At 39.6% G+C, this 18,560-nt stretch overlaps 1 protein-coding gene across 4 annotated transcripts in view; it reads left to right on the top strand.

Annotated features, from left to right (window-relative positions):
- The window catches only part of GIGYF2 (GRB10 interacting GYF protein 2), a 147,876-nt gene that overhangs the window by 1,003 nt on the left and 128,313 nt on the right, over positions 1-18,560 (top strand). For all 4 annotated transcript variants that reach the window (XM_047085571.1, XM_047085569.1, XM_047085568.1 and 1 more), the window contains exon 2: positions 3,983-4,048. The gene's annotated coding sequence lies outside the window, so the exon portion shown is untranslated. The remainder of the gene's footprint in view (positions 1-3,982; positions 4,049-18,560) is intronic.

Below are 18,560 nucleotides of genomic sequence, written 5' to 3'. Positions count from 1 at the left end.
CTGTAAAGGAAGGTGAGTATTCCAATTACACTTAGAAGAAATTGAGGATGGGGCCGGAAGCTGTGAACAGCCTTTCATCCAGTGTTGTGCGTCTCGGATTATAGGCAGTTTTGATTCCCGGTGGGGTGTGCAGGGAAGATATTTTGTCCTTCCGTAGTATTTCCTTTTTAGAATCTAATCACTTCTTAGATTTAAAACAGTTTTTTTTTTTTTTTTCATACCAAGCCCTTTCTGTACGTTAACTTTCATCCGTCTGATATTTGCAGCTCTGACCTTACGGAGTTTGTCCATTTTGGTTAGATCACAAATGTGTTCTCTCACTCATTGATGATTTCCTGTGTCTTACTAATTAGTGTAGCAGGTTTTGGAGTGCTCAGACGAGATGGATGGAATATGTACTTTTCTGTTACATCACATGTTGACATCAGTAGAGGATGCTGGGAAAAAAACTTGAAAGTGGCATGTATCTGGAGAAATGTCACACAATTGTTCCTTTACATTTGACGCCAAGGAATACACTGGTAATGGCACTGATTTATCGGCAAAGACAGGGCTTTACACCTTTTCTGTACTTGACGAAGCATTTCAGAATTTTGAGACTGAGAAGGCGGAAGGGACTACGTGCTTCCCTTCCTTCATTCACGCATTCATTCATTTGACAAAGATTGAGACTCTACTACACTGTTTGGTGCTGGGGCCAAAACAGACCAAAAATCCTTTCTCTGGGGAGCTCATTTCTAGACACACAAATAAAAACTCGGGTAAAATACATAGTGTTGTGGTAAATGATGCGGGAAAAAGAAATGAGGCAGAAATCGGATGACCGAGATTTAGGGGTTAATTTTAAGTTGTGTGCCCGGAGAAGGCTGCACGGAGAAGCTCATGTTTGAGGAAGGACCTGACGTAGGTGGAGCGATTCCTGTAGCTGTATGGAGAAGGAATGCTCCAGGCTAGGCAAGCTAGGGCAGGGATACCGAGGCAGAAGCTGAAGTGGGTGCAGGTCAGGTGTTGGGAAAAGTATGGAGGCTAGTTTAGCCAGAGGGACCCAAGAAGACGGAGACTAGTAGAAAATGTGTACCCTGCTCATTGGTGCTAAGAGGAGTTGTTCAGTGACTTAGAAATTTTTTCCACATCTCTTGTGACTATTGGAAGGGGAGACCAGATTCTGGAAATTTGGGCCAGTATGCCCAGACCCCCTTCCCTCTGTGTATGACACATGCCCCACCCGAGTTTGGAAAAATCCAGGATGCTCATATAACATATTTCAGGAAATTGTCTTGAAAAATCTTTCTTAAAAGTGTTTAAATGAGATGGATGATAGACTGCCTAAAAGATCTGGAATTGCTTTCGAGGGAGGGGATCTTTGGAACGCTTAGAATATTTGAAAATGTAGGGAAATTAATTTCCTGTGAGGTTTAGACACATCATTAAGAAATATAACCTGGGAGAATGGTAGAATCAGCATATTAATTTGTTATTCTTAATCTGATTAGTAAGAATTAAGAATTCTTAATCATCTCTGTTCTGTCCATCCTAGTTTTAAATTCCTCAGGGTCTCTTCCGCTAGTTTGTTTGTATATCTTTTATAGCATTTTACATGTGTAGAACTTTTTGTGCTGAGTGTTTTATTTTTCCCCTTTTGCCTTTCAGACTAGCTGACAAGTTCACCAATTAATTTGATACTTCATAGGCTTTTTTCTTTGGGAAAAAAATTTTTTTTCTGATTTCCTTCCAGCTTATCTCCATATGCTTATTACTGAGCTTTCATAAATGTCTTCTTGCATTTAATTCACCTGAGGAATTTAATATTTTGGTTTTGAAGTGCCTTTGCTGGTGAGTTGAGTTGCATATATGAAAAATAATTTGTCATAGCTTGCCTGAAGCTCATGAGAAGAGAGGAATTTACAACTTCAGGGTGTGAGTGGAGCTCCTTGGCTAAAAGGAGACATAGCAGTGATAGTGATGAGGTGGTATTTTAATGAATTTTCCCCCTCTTGTTCTTTTGTTGAATTTTTGAAATCACATTTTCATATTATGTTTTTGATGTCATATCATCTCATTTGTTCTCATGACTCTGCATTTTAATACTCCGTGTGTCTATTCTCTTTTTGTTGACTTTCACACTGGGAGATGACACTACTGATAGAGATTGCTGTCTGGGAGAACCTTTTGGGTGAAAAGATTATTGCTGACCCTTTTACCCTTGCCATTCTAAAGGATCTTTGATTTGTGCCATTTTCAAAGACTGACTTCATTTGCAGTTCTCCATTATCCCCTGCTGATTAAATTTTCAGTACTTTCTGTTTTATTCTATTTCTTATAGATTGTAGTGGGACCAGTCTCATTAGGTTGAATCTACAAGCCTCTGTTGGTGTTAATCCGGGTATCTTAGAGGCAAGTTAAATGTCCATTTTCCTTCAGCAATTTGAATTGCCTTAACATCATTTGGTCATCATTGTAAAACTCTGAACCCAAGCCTTTTTTCCCTATTCACCCTCTGCTAGGGTTTTTATGGTAATAGAAGTTCTAGGATTTCCATTCATTTTTAATGCCCTGAAAAGTTACATATTTTTAAATATATGAGTAGATTTTTTACTCCATAGGAAGGCTTACTGATAGTTGGAATCCTAGTATTTCTTAACCCAATTGGCTTTTTTTTTTGTTTGTTTTTTATGCTCTCAGATGACTGGGAAATACAGTAGATTAATTATATGGGAATGCAAAATGATACTTTTGTTGAATTGCTGGTAATTTAAAAAAAAAAATTTTTTTTAAGTAAGCTCTACACCTAATGTGGGGCTTGAACTCACGACCCTGAGATCAAATTGTACTGACTGAGCCAGCCAGGCGTCCCGAATTGCCCATAATTTTGTGTGAAGTTGAGGGGGAGGAATAGGGGGAGGCTTGAAAAACGAAAGAATACTCCCTTAAGTGGTTACAATTAATTTTATAAAAATATTTTCAAAGTATTATGTACCTACCTACTTCAAGTAATTAAAGTATACGATTTTATATTTTCTTGTTAACTGCAGAGTTTCATTAACTACAGAGGACTTGAACTTAATTATACTTGCAATAAGAGATACTTGAGAGCTTGTTTTTTTGAGTTAGGCCCAGAGAAGACTTTATTACCTAGTTGTCCCCTCTTTTCCTTTTGCCTGCCCTTATAAAACTAGACTGCAGTGCATAAAGTTGAATGACCTTTTGGGTATTAAAATAACACGGCTATGTTTTTGCAAAATTAAGGTCAAAAGGCAGAAGTCGCTTTCCCAAGTTACTTTCTTGATGTTAATAAAATCAACTTTAATTTGCAATTACTGTTTTTTTGACACATAACAGCATTCAAAGCATTATTTGATTTTAGCTAAGAAACCACTTGAAGCTGTTGTGTTTCATTCAGTCTACTAGTCAATTGAGATGTCACCATCCTGTGGATTTTTAAGATGCTGTCTCATTAGAGCATTAAATGAAGGTTGTGATTTTGCAACTGAAAGCACACCTGGAGTTTTGCTCCTTGGGCATTCTGGCAGTGGTTATATTTCTTGGGCTCACTGATTATTTGCATAGGATACATACTGTATTGCTGCGTTGGTGGCTGTCATTTTTCTATCAGATACGTTTAAAAATTGGTATCACATCCCTGCAATGTAGTTTGAATGAAAGCCCCAAGTAATCACTTTCCTAAACGCTGTATTGGTGCTCATTTGTCTTTATCAGAATCACTTAGAACTTCTGTTAAAAATATGTATTTTTTTAGTCCCCCTCCAGAGCTACTGAGAAACTCTTTAAATGTTAGGAAAATGGAAGTTAGTTTCTAAGCTAGTTTCTAAGAGACACGGAGAGAATCCCAAGATGATTCTAATATTTTAACCAGGTTTGGAACCATTTCCTGTAAAACTATTCATTATAAGAGATTGTTTTTAAAAGTTTCCTAAGAGATTGATTGTTGGGTCAATTACTTTAATACTTTTGTTATTTACAGTGTTAAAAGGACCTGAACAAAGTCTGCTTGCACCTCCTGCTGTGAACCAGCAGAACTTTTGAACAGGTGAGTGTTGAAGGGAAGCACAGAGCTGAGGACTTAGGCAAACAGATGATTTTTGCTTTTAAGGTTTCAGGGTTTTTTTGCCTTTTTTTCCCCCCCCTCCTGAAGTTATAGATAGTGATAGAAACAACTTCTTAGCTACTGCTCAGATTCCTTATGAACCACAAGAATAATCATACCCTTTCTACACTGTTCCTATTGTGAATTTGTGTCTTAAACTGTTGTCATGATTTTCTGATGGTGTGAAATAGGAAGAGGAATTCTTTGGGAGAAGTAAGGAGATACTTAAAGAACCTGGGGGCAGTTGGCTTTCATGAAGGACACGAACCAGAAACTGGGAAGCTTCTGGGAAGCTTCTGGGAAGCGTTCGGGAGCTAAGGCAGTACAGATAGCACTTCCCTCCCTGCTGGCTGTCAGTGTCCTCTCTTGTCTCTTTTTATCCTGCTTTAGTTGTCTTTTCACAGTCTGGCCTTTCCTGCTTTAAAAACACATGGAAGAAAATCACCACTTTCATTCCTGGTGCCACATATGAACTTAAATTCTAGTGCCACTGCAACTGTTACTAGCTCATTGTCTACATTTTAAATTCCTGGGAGGGGAAATTTGATTGGTTGAAGTTTGTCCAGTTCTCCATTATTGGTCTAATTAGTAGGGCCATAGGACTGTAGTCTAGAAGTGCAAACATAGTTGAAAGATTCCACTTTAAGAGTGGGGGCAGGTCTCAGAGAAGGTGTAGTGTTGGCTCTTCCAGGCAGAAACTTCTGAACATTTTCCTTTCATAGAAAAATTTCTTATAGGTAGCTTGGCAGTTTCAGTTTATATGTCCTGAAGAATTAAAATATAGGTTTATCTACTGGTCAGTGAGGCCTGGTAGGTTTCACCAAGCATCCTTATTTGAACTTCATAGTGCAGTGTTTTTTGTTTTTGTTTGTTTGTTTATTTTGAGAGAGAGCGTACGTGCATGTGCATGGGGGAGAGGCAGAGAGAAAATCCCAAGTAGATTCCTTGCTGACAGTGGAGCTTGTCATGACCTGAGCCAAAATCAAGAGTCAGACACATAACCGACTGAGCCACCAGGTCGGCCCCCCTCCGTGGCGTTTTAACAAAAGTTCTTGGTTTAGAAGGTTCAGGGGCGCCTGGGTGGCGCAGTCGGTTAAGCGTCCGACTTCAGCCAGGTCACGATCTCGCGGTCCGGGAGTTCGAGCCCCACGTCGGGCTCTGGGCTGATGGCTCAGAGCCTGGAGCCTGTTTCCGATTCTGTGTCTCCCTCTCTCTCTGCCCCTCCCCCATTCATGCTCTGTCTCTCTCTGTCCCAAAAATAAATAAACGTTGGAAAAAAAAAAATTAAAAAAAAAAAAAAAAAAAGAAGGTTCAGAGGAGTGTCTGTGGTAAAGGTTAGCAAATGAGAGACTTGGTTTGTGGAAAAATCATTGGTTGGTTATTTTTCATTGATTACTTTTGTAAATTTTAATTTCTGGGTACTTTTTACAGTGTTAAGCAACACTTGAGTATTAGGAAGCTATGGAGAATATGAAGGGTGGAACTTCTACATGTGAACATATATTCACATTATTTGAGTGGTAGCAGGAATTTTCACTGTTGGGAAAGGATCAGTTAGACAGTATATATAAACTTTTGTATTAACATCTTGTATTCTAGAATTATTAGGTAATACTGAAGAAAAACATTTTTAATGGACCATTTTGAAGCCCTGTTTAGTTTTGTTTATAGCTTGTATGTATTTGGTGATACCTGATTACTTAAGTAATTTTTATTGCTTAAATATTCTTAGTATATTGAGATTATTTTTTTAAAGATTTTATTTTTACGTAATCTCTACATCCAACATGGGGCTTGAATTTAGAACCCCAAGATCAAGAGTCACATGCTCTACTGACTGAGCCAGCCTGGTGCCCCTTGTATACCAAGATTTTTAATGCAGAGCCTAGGGATTACTAATAAAAGTCATCTGTTGTAGAGTGATGTATTCAATGACAGGCCACAGATGTGACTTCCTCTGATGCTTTTTTTCAGACAAGGTTTACTTTAGCAGATTGCAGCTGAATTCTTTTTTTTTTCTTAGCTGAATTTATTAAAATTTTTTTTAAATGTTTATTCATTTTTGAGAGAGAGAAAGAGAGACAGAGACAGAGTGTGAGCAGGAGAGGGACAGAGAGAGGGGCAGACACAGAATCTGAAGCAGCTCCAGGGTCTGAACTGTCAGCATGGAGCCTGATGCGGGGCTCGAAGCCACAGACTGTGAGATCATGACCTGTTGCTGAAGTTGGCCACTTAATCAATTGAGCCACCCCGACACCCCTTAGCTGAATTCATTTTTAAGGTAGAATAGCCCTCTCTCATATTGTATGTTCTCTTTAATCTGAATTTTGAGGTGAGGTATATTCAGGCTTACTGAGTTAAGGCTTTGTGAGGTTTTAAAAAGATTTCCACATAATCTGTGTAAAACTTCTCAGGCTCTGGGGTTCCCTTTCTGGGAAACATTGGCTTCTGGTGAGATTATCAAATGACATGGTAATGTTTATGGCCTTGTGATTTTTCCTAGAATAGTTCATTGATTCCTAATTTTGTTCTTCTTTACCAAAAGGAAGGAAAATAGAAATGTTTACATATTGTTCAGAAACAGTGGGGAGAATGACAGTAATAGCATTTCTTCTTACAGTGATATTGTGGCCAGTATGTTCTTTGGGAACAAAGCTCCTTTTATTCAAATTGTCCTGGGCCTGGAGGAAGTCTTGGGAACTCTGGTCTCTTCAGTATTGGTTCTTTGGTTGCAGATCCTGACAGGAATTGGCAGAGGTACTGGCTTGGTACTTTCTAATTGGTAAATCATGACTCAGGCCTTGAAGACATGGCCATATCGAGGGGCTCTCGTGGTTAGGTCCTTGAGAATTGAGGTGATAATGCTCAAGCCATGGCCAGTTGAAGGGCTGGATGTGAAGCCACCCTGCAAGATCAGTGTCAAAGAGCCTTAGTTTGTGTTTTGGAATCTGATACTCTTTGGCCTTTGATCCTGCTTCCACCATTGTTAATGAAATTTCTTTGTAGTGTGTTAGGAGAAATTTCTTCTTAGTGTGTTTGGATCGTGAGTCTATTCTCTTCCCTACCCCGAGGGCTTAGTATATTGCTTAACTGAGTGATGCAGAGGAGTAGAAGTTAAAGGATAGTGGAGCAGAGTGGAAGATTGGGAAAAGGAGAAAAAGTGACTTCCACAAAATGAATTCCTCTGAAAACTGCAAGGGAATGGAGAAGAAAGAAAAAGGTAACCAAGGAGTATCGAGCATTGTAGAGCATTGTATCATTATGTAGTGAAAAGTTTGTGGCCTTTTAAAGCAGAGAAATGTGGGTTTAATTTTCTGTTACTTAATTACATGTAACTTGAGATAAAAAGTTAACTGCTGGTAGCCTTATTTCCTTCACCTGTAAAGTATATCCCATAGTGGTTGTGGGAATTAAAAATCTAAAATGCCATGGGGCGCCTGGGTGGCTCAGTCGGTTAAGCGACCGACTTCGGCTCAGGTCACGATCTCACAGTCCGTGAGTTCGAGCCCCGCGTCGGGCTCTGTGCTGACGGCTCAGAGCCTGGAGCCTGTTTCAGATTCTGTGTCTCCCTCTCTCTCTCTGACCCTCCCCTGTTCATGCTCTGTCTCTCTCTGTCTCAAAAATAAATAAAATTAAAAAAAAAAATTAAATGCCAGTGTAATGCCTGGTGCACAGTAAATGGGATTTCAGTAAATGGTAGCTTTTATGATTGTTATTACAATGTAAATAGGTAAATTTTGATTGTAAAATTTCATCTTTATAATTTGAATAGAGACATCAGTGAGTTCTGTTAGTAAGTGTTGTTTTGTTCTCAGTCCAGCAATACTTGAATAGCTGCTTTGTGCCGAGTGCTGGGCTAGCCACAGTGGTGAGCAAAACACATTAGGAACTATCTTCATAGGGTTTATAGCCTAATGGCAGAGGCAACCAAAACATATAAGTAGGGGTGCTTAGTTGGCTCAGTTGGTTAAGCGTCTGACTTTGGCTCAGGTCTTGATCTCACCTTTCCTGAGTTCAGGCCCTGCTTCGGGCTCTGTGCTGACAGCTTGGAGCCTGAGCCTGGTTTGGATTGTGTGTCTCCCTCTCTCTTTGCCCCTCCCCCACTCACCTTTTCTCTCTCCTCTCTCTCTCTCTCTCTTTCTCTTTCAAAAATAAACATTAAACATCATATAAGTAAATTTCAAAATGTGAGAAGTCTCTCTGTCCTTGGAAAAGATACATTTTTAAGACCTAGACACTTAAGTGTCACATTTTGGATCTTGGTGTTCTTGTTGTCAATGATGTTTTATGCCTTTTGATTAGCTTTCCAGGCTACGTATGTTTGTTGTAAGTTAATTTATGTATTCCTTTTGTTTGTCATTTTTCCCTTTTTCTCTGAGATAGACACATCTCAACTAAAAAAAGAAAAATTTTTTTAAATGTTTGTTTATTTTGAGAGAGAGAGAGAGGGAGGGAGAGAGAGAATCCCAAGCAGGCCTTTTGCTGTCAGCACAGAGCCCTATGTGGAGCTCAATTCTATGACCTGTGGGATTATAACCTGAGCTGAAATTGAGAGTTGGATGCTCAACCAACTGAGCCATCCAGATGCCCCAACACTTCTCAACTTTTTGATCTTAGGACTCCTTTATCCTTTTTTTTTTTTTTTTAAGTTCATTTATTTATTTTTTTTGTAATCTCTACACCCATCATGGGCCTTGAACTCACAGCCCTGAGATCAGGAGTCGTTCTTCTGACTGAGTCAGCCAGGTGCCTCAGGACTCCTTTATTCTTTAAAAGTTAGAGGACCCCCAAAGAACTTTTAGGCCTCTTAGTTCTATGTGTCTATATTATACTGAGAAATTTAAAATGATTTATTAGTTTAAAAATAATAGTCTCATTATATATTAACATGAATATATTTTTAATGAAGAATACCCATTTTCTAAAACATTTCACAAAAATTTGGTGGGAAGAGTGACATTGTTTTATCTTTTTGCAAGTTTGCTTTTTATGTCTTGCTTTGTGGAAGGCAGCTGGATTCACATATCTGCTTCTGTGTTCAGTCAGTTGCTCTTTATTACTTTGGTTGAAGTATATGAAGGAAATTAACCCTCACAGAGATATGTATGTAGTTGGAAAAGGGAGCAATATTTTAAGACTTTTTTCAGATAATTACAGATTATTCTTTGGTATAGTACACCAAAATTCGACAAGTAGTAGCTTTTTAAATTTTTAAAAAATTTATTCATTTTTTGGGGAGAGACAGAGACATCGTGAGTGGGGGAGAGGCAGAGAGAGACAGAGAGAGGGAGAGAGAGAACAGGCTCTGCACTGTCAGCGCAGAGCTGATGTGGGATTTAAACCCATTAAACCATGAGATCATGACCTGAGCTGAAACTAAGAGTCAGACACTTAACTGACTGAGCCACCCAGGCACCCCTTTAATTTTTCTTTAATGTTTATCTTAGAGAGAGAAAGAGAGAGAGAGAGACAGCACGTGCTTGGGGGAGGGGCAGAGAAGAGAGGGAGACAGAATCTGAAGCAGGCTCCAGGCTGGCAGGGCACAAACTCATGAACCAGGAGCTGGTTCGACTTAATCGACTTAGCTTAATCAACTGAGCCACCCAGGTGCCCGACAAGTAGTAGTTTTTATTTTTTATTTTATCTTATTTTTAGTTTTTTTTTTTTTTAATGTTTGTTTTTGAGAGAGAGAGTACGAGCATGAGTGAGGGAGGGGCAGAGAGAGAGGAAAACACAAAATCTGAAGCAGGCTCTAGACTCTATCTGACCTGTCAGCACAGAGCTCTATGTGGGGCTCAAACCCATGAACTGCGAGATCACGACCTGAGCCGGAGTCAGACGCTTAACTGACTGAGCCAACCAGGCACCCCAAGTAGTAGTTTTTAAATTTTTTTTTTTTTTTTCAACGTTTATTTATTTTTGGGACAGAGAGAGACAGAGCATGAACGGGGGAGGGGCAGAGAGAGAGGGAGACACAGAATGGGAAACAGGCTCCAGGCTCCGAGCCATCAGCCCAGAGCCTGACGCGGGGCTCGAACTCCCGGACCGCGAGATCGTGACCTGGCTGAAGTCGGACGCTTAACCGACTGCGCCACCCAGGCGCCCCCCAAGTAGTAGTTTTTAAAGGTTAGTTGCAATATGAAATCTGAATTATGTCAGTGCACTTTTTATATTCTGTAACATTAAAATCCATTGGTCTGTCTTGTACCGTAAATGACTACCTTAAATGACATAGTACCAAAAACTTGCATTCAGGGGTGCTTGTGTGGCTCTGTCGATTAAGCGTTTAACTCTAGATTTTGGCTCAGGTCATGATGGCATGGTTTGTGAGTTCTAGCTCTGCTCTAGCTCTGCGTTGCTCTCTGTGTTGACAGTGGGGGCCTGCTTAGTATTCTGTCCCTCTCTCTCTCTCTCTCTCCCCTTCCCTAGCTTGCTCTCGATCTCTCTCAAAATAAATAAAAATAAACTTAAAAAATTGCATTTATTAATGTTAGTACTCATCAGGAAAGCCTTGAAGAATTGGGAAAGTCTGAAGTACTGGAAAACCCAGCAAACTCATGGCGAATAGAAGTTTTCCAAAATTCGAATTTTGCTTGAAAGTTCAAATTTTATTATTGGCCACAAGTACTGCCAATTTTTTCGTTTTTGAAGTGATAGTGTCATTTTGTTCATTTTTTTGTTAGGATTATTCTAGTTCTGTGAAGAATGCTGGTGTTACTTTGATAGGAATTGCATTGAATATGTAGATTGCTTTGGGTAGTATTGACATTTTAAAAAAAAAAATTTTTTTTTTAAATTAAAAAAAAATTTTTTTTTTTTTATTAACGTTTATTTATTTTTGAGACAGAGAGAGACAGAGCATGAACGGGGGAGGGTCAGAGAGAGAGGGAGACACAGAATCCGAAACAGGCTCCAGGCTCTGAGCTGTCAGCACGGAGCCTGATGCGGGGCTCGAACTCACAGACTATGAGATCATGACCTGAGCCGAAGTCGGATGCTCAACCGACTGAGCCACCCACGCGCCCCCCAAAATTTTTTTTTTAACGTTTATTTATTTTTGAGACAGAGAGAGACAGAGCATGAACGGGGAAGGGGCAGAGAGAGAGGGAGACACAGAATCGGAAGCAGGCTCTAGGCTCTGAGCCATCAGCCCAGAGCCTGACGCGGGATTGTGGACCCGAGCTGGACCGCGAGATTGTGACCCGAGCTGAAATCGGACGCTTAACCGACTGAGCCACCCAGGCGCCCCGAGTATCGACATTTTAACAGTATTTGTTCTTCCTATCCAGGAGCATGGAATTTTTTTCCATTTTTTTTGTGTCTTCAATTTCTTTCATAAGCTTTCTGTAGTTTTCACTGTATGTATATACAGGTGTATAGTTTCACCTCTTTGGTTAGATTTATTCCTAGGTATTTTATGGTTTTTTGTGCAACTGTAAATGGGATTCCTTGATTTCTCTTTCTGTTGCTTCATTGTTGGTGTATATGAATTCAACTGATTTCTGGGCATTGATTTTATATCCTGCAACTTGGCTGAATTCATGGAGCAGTTCTAGCAGTTTTTTGGTGGAATCTTTAAGGTTTTCCATATAGAGTATCATGTCATCTGCGAAGAGTGAAAGTTTGACCTCCTCCTGGTCGATTTGGATGCCTTTTATTTCTTTGTGTTGTCTGATTGCAGAGGCTAAGACTTCCAATACTGTGTTGATTAACAGTGGTGAGAGTGGACATCCCTGTCTTGTTCCTGACCTTGGGGGGAAAGCTCTCAGTTTTTCCCCATTGAGGATGATATTAGCGTTGGGTCGTTCATATGTGGCTTTTATGATCTCGAGGTATGTTCCTTCTGTCCCTACTTTCTTGAGGGTTTTTGTCAAGAAAGGATGCTGTATTTTGTCAAATGCTTTCTCTGCATCTTTTGAGAGGATCATATGGTTCTTGTCCTTTGTTCATTTTTTTTTTAAAGTTTATCAGCAGGAGCGGGGGAGGGGCAGACTGAAGGGGGAGGAGAGAGAGAGAAGGAAAGAATCTCAAGCAGGCTCCACACTATCAGCATGGAGCCTGATGTAGGGCTTGAACTCATGAACCGTGAGACCATGACTCAGGCTGAAATCCAGAATCAGATGCTTAACGGAGCCCCCCAGACACCCCACACTTTGATCATTTTTGAAAAAAATGTCTGCTAAATACCCCGGTCTGTGTATCGGTTACTCTTTCACTGCATGATTAGTGCAGCGCCAATACTGAAAAGTGTAATATCTTAGTATTATTGTAATAATAGTTTTGTTTTGTTTTGTTTTTTTTTTTTAAATTTTTTTTTTTCAATGTTTATTTTTGGGACAGAGAGAGACAGAGCATGAATGGGGGAGGGGGCAGAGAGAGAGGGAGACACAGAATCGGAAACAGGCTCCAGGCTCTGAGCCATCAGCCCAGAGCCCGACATGGGGCTCGAACTCACGGACCGCGAGATCGTGACCTGGCTGAAGTCGGACGCTTAACCGACTGCGCCACCCAGGCGCCCCTATTGTAATAATAGTTTTGACATCATGGCTACCTTGAAAGAATTTCAGAAGATGTTACTTTGAGAATTGCTACTATGGGGAGTGGAACAGTTTTCAATGTTCTGTTCACATATGATACGTAGTTTTTTTGTTGTTTTGTTTTTTAAAGCATTAAAAAATAAGTAATGGTTTGAAATAGAAATTGAAATAAACATTGAGGTCTTTTAGATTTCATTGAGGGTTTTTAGTGCTGGGTAGATAAAGATTTGTTCATACGTTATGGTTATAAAGTAGCCCTCTGTTTTTAAGACTTTTTTTTAAAAGTTTATTTTGAGGGAGAGAGAGCATTGGTTCTTAAGTTGTGATTAGTGATAAAATAGCCTTCTCTTTTTAAGACTTTTTTAAAGTTTATTTTGAAAGAGAGCACTCGAGTGCACTTGTAAGTTGGGGAGGGGCAGAGAGGGAGAGAGAATCCCAAGCAGTCTCCATGCTGTCAGCACAGAGCCTGACACAGGGCTCACTCCTGTGAACTGTGAGGTCATGACCTAAGCTGAAACCAAGAATCTGATGCTTAACCAACTGAGCCACCCAGGTGCCCTTCAGATTCCCTTGTTTGTTTGTTTGTTTATTTATTCATTCATTCATTCATTTAAAAAAAAGTTTATTTTTTTCTTGTTCATTTTTTGAGGGAGAGAGACAGAGACAGAGATGGAGACAGAGCACGAGCAGGGGAGGGGAAGAGAGAGAGGGAGACACAGAATCCGAAGCAGGTTTGAGGCTCTGAGCTGTCAGCACAGAGATCGATGTGGGGCTCCAACTCACTAGCCGCAAGATCTTGACCTGAGCTGAAGTTGGATTCCCAACCGGCTGAGTCCCCCAGGTGCCCATATAGTAGTCTTCATTTTTAAGAACAGTTTTAGATTTACAGAGAAACAGAAGATGGTACAGAGATCTCCCATATATACCACACCCGGTTTCCCCTATTATTAATGTTTTATATTACTGTGGTATATATCTTTAATGTTTATTTGTTTTTTGTGGGGGGGGGTTAGGGAGGCAGGGAGGGGCATAGAGAGAGGGAGACACAGAATCCGAAGCAGACTCTGGGCTCTGAGCTGTCAGCACAGAACCCGACTGGGGGCTTGAACTCACGAACTGTGGGATCATGAGCTGAGCTGAAGGTGGACAGCCAACTGACTGAGCCACCCAGGCGCCCCTAATGTTTATTTTTGATAGAGCACAAGTGGGGGAGGGGCAGACAGGGAGGACAGAGGATCTGAAGCTGCTCTTGTGTTGACAGCAGCAAGCCTGTTGTGTGTGGCTTGAACTCATGAACCAAGAAATCATGACCTGAGCTGAAGTCTGATGCTCAACTGACTGGGCCACCCAGATGCCCCTTGCTGTGATATATTTGTTATAGTTAATAAACCAATCTTGATACATCATTATTAGCTGAAGTCCATAGTTTATTCAGATATCCTTGGTTTTTCTGTTCCAGGATCCATCTAGGATACCACATTTGGTCACATATCTATAGGGTCCTCTTGGCTGTGATAGTTTCTCAGACTTCCCTGTTTTTAACAGTCTTGGCAATTTTGAGGAGTTACTGGCTGTTTTTGTAGAATGCCTCTCTGTTGGGATTTATCAGATGTTTTTCTCACAATTAGAGTGGGGTTAAGGGTTTTGGGGAGGAAGACCTCAGAGGTAAATTGCCATTTTTATCAGATTATATTAAGAGCACGTATACTATCAGTGTGCTTTATCATTGTTAATGCTGACCTAGATATACTTGATAATATGGTTGACTTTGATTCCTTGTCAGGTTTGTCCACTGTAAAGTCACTCTTTCCCCGTTGAGGACCTAAATTAAATTTCAGTTGATTTTTACTTAACTTAACTTGATACAGCCACATGTGGCTAATGGGTACTGTTATATAAGACAGAACAGTTTTAGACAGTGTTCCTTGGTTTTATCTAAAACTTTAACATTTTTTTTTTTTTTTTTTAGATTTCTTTTTAAGTAATCTCTACATGCAACATGGGGCTTGAACTCACAACCCTGAGATCAAAAGTTGCACGTTCTACTGACTGAAGCAGCCAGGCACCCCTAACATTTATTTTAATAGATTTAAAGAAAGATGACTTACGGGTGCCTGGCTGGCTCAGTTGGTGGAGCATGTAATTCTTAATCTCAGGGTTGTGAGTTCAAGCCCCATGTTAGGTGTAGAGATTACTTAAAAATAAAATGTTTTTTCTTTTTTTTTTTTTTTTAACGTTTGTTTATTTTTGAGACAGAGAGAGACAGAGCATAAGCAGGGGTGGGGTAGAGAGAGAGAGACATAGAATCCGAAACAGGCTTCAGGCTCCGAGCTGTCAGCACAGAGCCTGATGCAGGGCTCGAATTCATGAGCTGTGAGATCATGACCTGAGCTGAAGTTAGACACTCAACTGACAGAGCCACCCAGGCGCCCCTAAAAATAAAAACTTTAAAAAAATGTATAAAGAGAGATTATTTAATATAAAAGGAATATAAAATGTTCGTCTTGGAATGCATTGCTCTTTGAGGGAGCCAGTCTATTTTTAGTAAGCTCAGTCTTTTTAAAATTCACCTTTTTTTGAAGCATAATTTACATAGAATAAAATGAAGATATTAAGTACACCCATATTAAATGTACATTTTGATGAGTTTTGACAAATGTATGTACTTGTATAACCATCACTACAATCAAAATGTGTAACATTTTCATCACCTGTAGAAGTTTCCTTCTACATTTTGCAGTCATTGTTCCTCCCCCACTGAATTAGTTTCTGTGACTGTAGATTAATTTTGCCTCTTCTAGGGTTTTGCATAAATGGAATTATTCAGTATATTTTCTTTTTTGGTCTGGCTTCTTTGGCTCAGTTCAGTGTCTGATTTCATTCATTCGTGTTGCTGCAGGTATCAGTCATTAGTTTTTTTAGTGCTGAGAATATTGGGTATGACTATTATAGTATTTGTTTATCCATTCAACTTTGAATGAACATTTGGGTTGTTTTTGCTTTGGGGCTGTTAGGAATAAAGCTGACCTTACTTTTATGGCTTGGGTAGTGATTCAGATTGTGCTGGATTACAGTGCTTATCACGACACTGTAAATTAGGGATTGAAATTTCTTTTAGGATGAGGAGAAACGTCAGCAAAGCATCTATAATTTTTTTAAAGATATGCCACAAAAGGGTAATTAACATGGAAATAAATAGTATTTTGCAAGGTTTCATATATAATACGTGGTCCAGATAGATGTGCATAATTCTTTTGATCTTTGGTAATTTTCTGGGAAAAAAGTTCTTTGTTCCTTTTCCTAGGATTAACTGTTTAGTAATAAAGTAAATAATTGAAGCCTAATTTTGCTTTATGAAGTTTTGTCCTCAGTAAATGTGTTAATAGATCATGTTTTCAAAATTATTCAAAAACATTTGCTTGTTTAGGGGTGCTGGCTGCCTCAGTCAGTAGAGCATGGGACTCTTGATCTCGGGGTTGTAAGTTTGAGCCCCATGTTGGGTGTAGAGATTACTTAAAACCTTAAAAAAAATGTTTGCCTGCTTAAAACTGAAGATCAGATGGGTGCAAAGGGAATAGTGTTTTCTGCTATAATAGCTGAGAGAAGAGTTTCCTTTTATTTTTTTACCTTAAAGTGTGTGTGTGTGTGTGTGTGTGTGTGTGTGTGTGTTTTAGTAATCTCTGTATCCAATGTAAGCCTTGAACTCACAATCCCACGATCAAGAGTCACACTCTACTGACTGAGCCAGCCAGGCACCCTCTTAAAATTATTTAAAAAAAAATTTTTTTTTTCAACGTTTTTTATTTATTTTTGGGACAGAGAGAGAGACAGAGCATGAACGGGGGAGGGGCAGAGAGAGAGGGAGACACAGAATCGGAAACAGGCTCCAGGCTCCGAGCCATCAGCCCAGAGCCTGACGCGGGGCTTGAACTCACGGACTGCGAGATCGTGACCTGGCTGAAGTCGGACGCTTAACCGACTGCGCCACCCAGGCGCCCCTTAAAATTATTTTTTAAACTGAGTTAATGTTCAAGAGAATATTAACTTTCTATGACATTTATGTTGGGGTTGGGAAAATATTTCATAGAAACCAGGCAAACACTTCCTGTGAGAATTAAAATATATTTTGTCATAAAAGTAATTGAAGATTATTGTAAATTAGGAAAATAGGGATAAAATCCTTAATCTCATCTCACTAATTTTTCTTCATTTCTGTGTTCTTTTTGTCTTTTAATGACATATGAGTAATTATACTCTTGTGTGCAAACCTCATTGTACCTATATTATGTTGTGTGAATGTGCTGCTTTCATAAGATTGCTTCCTGTCTTTTATGAAGATAAGTGATGTGGTGTATGTGGTTCTCTCCTCATGTTTCCTTTTCATTGTTTTACTTAGCTTTAGCTTTTTTCTGAAGTTTGGGAAAAATATGCATTCTGAGACTTACATATTTTAGCTTAGTGGTTGAGTCTTGCCTTATTTTATTTTATTTTTTAAACTTTTAAAGTAATCTTTGCCCCCAACATGGGGCTCAAAGTGATGACCCCGAGATCAAGAGTTGCATGCTCTACTGACTGAGGCAGGTGCTCCTAGTCTTGCTTCATTTTAATGTAGACTTGTTTTTGGTCTTAAATAATAGATGTGTAGATTATTATATCAGTATAGCAGTATAAGTTTTTTTAATCAAAAGTTTAAGTAGGGAATAAATTTAGTATTTGTTATCTGAAGATTGGCCTTTATTTATTTTTTAAATGTTTAATTTACTTGAGAGAGAGAGTGAGCACGGTGGTGGGGCAGAGAGAGAGAATCCCAAGTAGGCTCCACACTGTCTGTACAGAGCCCGACATGGGGCTCCATCTCACAATCGTGAGATCATGACCTGAGTCAAAATCAAGAGTTTTGAACACTTAACCGACTAAACCACCCAGGCGCCCCAGATGATTTGTATCTAAAATAGCTTTGCTTCGGGGTTCCTGGGTGGCTTAGTTGTTAGAGCATCCAACTCCTGATCTCTCAGGGTTGTTAAAGAGTCCCACGTTGGGTGTGGAAATTACTTTAAAAAAAAAAAAGCCATCTTAAGGGTGCCTGGCTGGCTCAGTTGGTAGAGCACGCAACTCTTGATTATGGGGTTGTGAGTTCAAGCACCATGTTGGGCATAGAGCTTATTTAAAAAAATAAAGTAGCTGAGCTTCATGTCCACTAAAAAAAATATATTTTAAAGTTTATTTATTTTGAGAGAGAGAGCAAGCATGGAAGGGGCAGACAGAGGGAGAGGCAGAATCCCAAGCCGACTTCACGCTGTTAGTGCAGAGCCCAATGCTGAGCTCAAATGTAAGGAACCATGAGATCATGACCTGAGCTAAGATCAAAATTTGGACGTTCAACCAACTGAGCCATCAGGTGCCCCTAAAATATTTTTAATTGGACTTTTTTTTTAGTGAAACTATCTTACGGTTTATTTTAACCTTATTTATTTATTTACTTATTTATTTACCTTTTATTTTTTTATTTTTTTTTTAATTTTTTTTCAACGTTTATTTATTTTTGGGACAGAGAGAGACAGAGCATGAACGGGGGAGGCGCAGAGAGAGAGGGAGACACAGAATCGGAAGCAGGCTCCAGGCTCTGAGCCATCAGCCCAGAGCCCGACGCGGGGCTCGAACTCACGGACCGCGAGATCGTGACCTGGCTGAAGTCGGATGCTTAACCGACTGCGCCACCCAGGCACCCCTTACCTTTTATTTTTAAGTAATGTCTACAGCCAACATGGGGCTCAAACTCACAACCCTGACATCAAGAGTTACGTGTTCCACTGACTGAGCCAGCCAGGTGCCCCCTATTTCAACGTTTTTTATATTGAGGTATAAAATATAGTAAATAGGTGCACAAATCTGAAGTGTATAGTTGGAAGAAGTTTTAC

This window comes from Lynx rufus, unplaced genomic scaffold, assembly GCF_022079265.1.
Source record: "Lynx rufus isolate CCGP_SWC_20201006 ecotype Redwood Valley unplaced genomic scaffold, mLynRuf1.p SCAF_2, whole genome shotgun sequence".
Taxonomy (NCBI): Eukaryota; Metazoa; Chordata; class Mammalia; order Carnivora; family Felidae; genus Lynx; species Lynx rufus.
The sequence above is the reverse complement of the archived record's forward strand: the minus strand, read 5'-3'. Positions and strand labels throughout refer to the sequence as shown.